The 5615-nt window shown below is 38.8% G+C and overlaps 1 non-coding gene across 1 annotated transcript; it reads left to right on the forward strand.

The window, feature by feature from the left end:
• The first annotated feature begins 394 nt into the window (after positions 1-394).
• Positions 395-503, forward strand: LOC130959888 (small nucleolar RNA R71). The gene has a single exon (XR_009078879.1). It is a non-coding gene; the product is annotated as a small nucleolar RNA R71 (small nucleolar RNA).
• Positions 504-5615: the final 5112 nt, after the last annotated feature.

The raw sequence follows: 5615 nt of genomic DNA on the forward strand, positions 1-5615 counted from the left end.
GGTTCTCCTAGGTAATTCACCTCTTCCATTGAAGGGTTCTCAGGATCATAAGCTTCTTCCTCAGGTGAAGCATCCTTAGTACTGCCAGGTGCATTTTGCATTCCAGACAGACTTTGAGAAATCAAATTGACTTGTTGAGTCAATATCTTATTCTGAGCCAGTATGGCATTCAGAGTGTCAATCTCAAGAACTCCTTTCTTCTGACTAGTCCCATTGTTCACAGGATTCCTTTCAGAAGTGTACATGAATTGGTTATTTGCAACCATCTCAATTAGTTCCTGAGCCTCTGTAGGCGTCTTCTTCAGATGAAGAGATCCTCCAGCAGAGCTATCCAAAGACATCTTGGATAGTTCAGAGAGACCATCATAGAAAATACCTATGATGCTCCATTCAGAACTCATGTCTGAGGGACATTTTCTGATTAATTGTTTGTATCTTTCCCAAGCTTCATAGAGGGATTCTCCATCCTTTTGTCTGAAGGTTTGGACTTCCACTCTAAGCTTACTCCATTTTTGAGGTGGAAAGAACTTTGCCAAGAAGGCATTGACTAGCTTTTCCCAAGAGTACAGGCTATCTTTAGGTTGTGAGTCCAACCATATTCTAGCTCTGTCTCTTACAGCAAAAGGGAATAGCATCAGTCTGTAGACCTCAGGGTCAACCCCATTAGTCTTGACTGTGTCACAGATTTGCAAGAACTCAGCTAAAAACTGATGAGGATCTTCCATTGGAAGTCCATGGATCTTGTAATTCTGTTGCATTAGAGAAACTAATTGAGGCTTAAGCTCAAAGTTGTTTGCTCCAATGGCAGGGATAGAGATGCTTCTCCCATAGAAATTGGGAGTAGGTGCAGTAAAGTCACCCAGCACCTTCCTTGCATTGTTGGCATTGTTGTTGTTTTCGGCTGCCATGGGTTCTTCTTCCTTGAAGAATTCGGTCAGGTCCTTAACAGAGAGTTGTGCCTTAGCTTCTCTTAGCTTTCGCTTCAAGGTCCTTTCAGGTTCAGGGTCAGCTTCAACAAGAATGCCTTTGTCTCTGCTCCTGCTCATATGAAAGAGAAGAGAACAAGAAAATGTGGAATCCTTTATGTCACAGTATAGAGATTCCTTGAGGTGTCAGAGGAAAAGAAAAATAGAAGAAAGAAGGTAGAAGAATTCGAACTTGATTAGATAGAGTTCGAATTGTGCATTAAGAAGGAGTAGTACTCCATAAATAGAAGGATGTGAGAAGGAGGGAAGAGAATTTTCGAAAATTAATTAGAAAGATGTCAAAAACATTTTAAAAATTGATTGATAATTTTCGAAAATTGAAAGTGAAAAAGAAATCAAGTGATTTTTGAAAAAGATTTTGAAATTAGAAATTGAAAAGATTTGATTGAAAACTTATTTTGAAAAAGATGTGATTAAAAAGATATGATTGAAAAGATTTGATTTGAAAACAATTTTAAAAGATATGTTTTGAAAACAATTTTTTTAAAAGATTTGATTTTGAAAATTAGTGACTTGCCTAACAAGAAAAGATATGATTCAAACATTAAACCTCCCTCAACAGAAAAGGCAACAAATTTGAGATGTTCAATCAAATCATTAATTGTTAGTAAGTATCTTTGAAAAAGGAAAGAAATTGATTTTGAAAACATTTGATTGAAAAGATATGATTTGAAAAAGATTTGATTTTGAAAAACTTAGAAAACTTGAGAAAAAAAATGATTTGAAAAACAAAATCTTCCCCCTTTGCCATCCTGGCGTTAAACGCCCAGAATGGTATCCATTCTGGCGTTTAACGCCCAAAATGCACCCTTTTTGGGCGTTAAACGCCCAACCAGGTACCCTGGCTGGCGTTTAAACGCTAGTCTGTCCTTCTTCACTGGGCGTTTTGAACGCCCAGCTTTTTCTGTGTAATTCCTCTGCAGTATGTTCTGAATCTTCAATTCTTGGTATTATTGACTTGAAAAGACACAAATTAAAAATATTTTGGATTTTTTTTTTATAATCAAAATGCAACAAGACTCAAATAACAATGCATGCAAGACACCAAACTTAGCAGTTTGCATACTACTGACACTATATGAGACACATAAACACTCAAGTCAAAAGAATTCAAAGATCAGAGTAAGAAATCATCAAGAATTACTTGAAGATCCTTAAGACACATGAATGAATGTATGCAATTGACACCAAACTTAAGATGAGACACTAGACTCAAGCAAGAAACATCAAATATTTTTGGTTTTTATGATTTTGTAAATTATTTTTTTTTCTAGTGATTTTCGAAAATTAAGTGGAAAAAGATATCAAAATTCTTAATGAGAATTCCAGGAATCAGTGCAATGCTAGTCTAAGACTCCGGTCCAGGAATTAGACATGGCCTCACAGCCAGCCAAGCTTTCAAAGAAAGCTTCGGTCCAAAACACTAGACATGGCCAATGGCCAGCCAAGCCTTAGCAGATCATTGCTCCAATAGCAAGATTGATAGAGATCAACAAGCTCTTGTGATGATCAGTTGAAACCTCGGTCCAATAAGATTAGACATGGCTTCTCAGCCAGCCAGATTTCAACAGATTATCATGAAACACTAGAATTCATTCTTAAGAACTCTGAAAAAAATACCTAATCTGAGCAACAAGATGAACCGTCAGTTGTCCATACACGGACAATCCCCGGCAACGGCGCCAAAAACTTGGTGCACGAAATTGTGATCACTACTTTGTTCATATTCAAATAATCCCCGGTAATGGCTCCAAAGACTTTGGTGCTCAATACCATGGCATAAACATAACTTCGCACAACTAACCAGCAAGTGCACTGGGTCGTCCAAGTAATAAACCTTACGCGAGTAAGGGTCGATCCCACGGAGATTGTTGGTATGAAGCAAGCTATGGTCACCTTGTAAATCTTAGTCAGGCAGACTCAAATGGGTATAGTGGTAAACGCATAAAACATAAAGATAAAGATAGAGATACTTATGTATATCATTGGTGAGAGCTTCAGATAAGCGTATGAAGATGCCTTCCCTTCCGTCTCTCTGCTTTCCTACTGTCTTCATCCAATCCTTCTTACTCCTTTCCATGGCAAGCTTATGCAAGGGTTTCACCGTTGTCAGTGGCTACCTCCCATCCTCTCATTGGAAATGTTCAACGCACCCTGTCACGGCACGGCTATCCATCTGTCGGTTCTCAATCAGGCCGGAATAGAATCCAGTGATTCTTTTGCGTCTGTCACTAACGCCCCGCCCTCAGGAGTTTGAAGCACGTCACAGTCATTCAATCATTGAATCCTACTCAGAATAACACAGACAAGGTTAGACCTTCCGGATTCTCTTGAATGCCGCCATCAGTTCTCGCCTATACCACGAAGATTCCGGTTAAAGAATCCAAGAGATATTCACTAGAGCCTCGTATGCTTGTAGAACAAGAGTGGTTGTCAGTCACTTTGTTCATGAGTGAGAATGATGATGAGTGTCACGGATCATCACATTCATCAAGTTGAAGAACAAGTGATATCTTGGACAAAGAACAAGCGGAATTGAATAGAAGAACAATAGTAATTGCATTAATACTCGAGGTACAGCAGAGCTCCACACCTTAATCTATGGTGTGTAGAAACTCCACCGTTGAAAATACATAAGAACAAGGTCTAGGCATGGCCGTGAGGCCAGCCTCCCAAATGATCTAAGATAGCATAAAACTCAAAGATAGCTACCCAGATGTCAAATACAATAGTACAAGGTCCTACTTATAGAAAACTAGTAGCCTAAGGTGTACAAAGATGAGTAAATGACATAAAATCCACTTCCGGGCCCACTTGGTGTGTGCTTGGGCTGAGCAATGAAGCATTTTTCGTGTAGAGACTCCTCTTCGAGTTAAACGCCAGCTTTTATGCCAGTTTGGGCGTTTAACTCCCAATTAGGTGCCAGTTCCGGCGTTTAACGCTGGAATTTCTTGAGGTGACTTTGAACGCCGGTTTGGGCCATCAAATCTTGGGCAAAGTATGGACTATCATATATTGCTGGAAAGCCCAGGATGTCTACTTTCCAACGCCGTTGAGAGCGCGCCAATTGGGCTTCTGTAGCTCCAGAAAATCCACTTCGAGTGCAGGGAGGTCAGAATCCAACAGCATCTGCAGTCCTTTTGAGTCTCTGGATCAGATTTTTGCTCAGATCCCTCAATTTCAGCCAGAAAATACCTGAAATCACAGAAAAACACACAAACTCATAGTAAAGTCCAGAAAAGTGAATTTTGACTAAAAACTAATAAAAATATACTAAAAACTAACTAGATCATACTAAAAACATACTAAAAACAATGCCAAAAAGCGTACAAATTATCCGCTCATCAGTGATCAAAGTCCCTAACTAACTTAAATTATATCCTATTTATACACTTTCTAAATTGAGCTTCTGTTGTGTTTCTTGGGCTTTGAGGCCTTTCCCTGATTTCCTTTTGCTTTGGGTTTATGATCCATAATCTTGATGAGGCTGCTGATCCAATTCTGCAACATTCATTGAGCCAACTTAGTGATAATCAAGTAATGACACATGACTCAACAACTTGAAATTCCAGACTCATCAATTCTTCAGGCCCAATCCCATAAACCATGATATTCAATTGGGTTTCATACCAGAGTATGTTTAAGTTAATGTTTGTGCTCAAATGCTAACTTAAACTGCAATATCTTGGCCCAGAAACCTTTTCAATTAGTGGCGTTTAAGTTGCAGTTTAAGCTTAAACTGCAACTTAAACGTTGGACACTCCTGGAGGTGATATAAGTCGAACACGTTTAAGCTTCAGTTTAAGGTTAAACTGAAGCTTAAACGTGGAAATGGAAGAAGGCAACCCCTGGAGTGTGGAATTGTCGAACACGTTTAAGCTTCAGTTTAAGGTTAAACTGAAGCTTAAACGTGGAAATGGAGGAAAGCCATCCTGGAGGGTAAAGGTCGAACACGTTTAAGCTCCAGTTTAAGCTTAAACTGGAGCTTAAACGTGGAAATGCAAAACGCAACCCTGGAGGAGAATGTCGAACACGTTTAAGCTCCAGTTTAAGGTTAAACTGGAGCTTAAACGTGGAAGTGGCTCCCTGGTGCTTTCAATTCTGGCGTTTAACTTCCAGTTTAAGGTTAAACTGGAGGTTAAACGCCACTTTCAGCCCTTTCCTCAGCTTTCATGATTTTGGCGTTTAAGCTCCAGTTTAAGCTTAAACCGGAGCTTAAACTCCACATGTGATATTCAAGCTTCCTTTATTGATTTTGTTGCTTCCTTGCCTAGCCTCTTCTTCCCTGAAATCATCCAAACAACTGCATCAAAGTCTTGCAAAATTTCATGAGAAATCTTTCATTCATAGCATTCAAGTAATATAACTAAAAACTCATGAAATTTGCATCAAAATCATACTGTTTAGATGGTTCATTGCTTTGTTATTCATTTAACCATTCTTGGTTACTTTAAGCTCAAGAAAATGCATAAAACAACTAAAACTAACAGAAAAATGCTAGTGAAACTAGCCTAAGATGCCTTGGCATCACAACACCAAACTTAATACTTGCTTGTCCCTAAGCAAGTCCTGAGTTACTTGAGAAGAAAGTATGAAACAGAAAGCAATTACATTGGCTATATTAGTAAG

Source organism: Arachis stenosperma, unplaced genomic scaffold (assembly GCF_014773155.1).
Source record: "Arachis stenosperma cultivar V10309 unplaced genomic scaffold, arast.V10309.gnm1.PFL2 arast.V10309.gnm1.Scaffold_100025, whole genome shotgun sequence".
NCBI classification, from domain to species: Eukaryota; Viridiplantae; Streptophyta; class Magnoliopsida; order Fabales; family Fabaceae; genus Arachis; species Arachis stenosperma.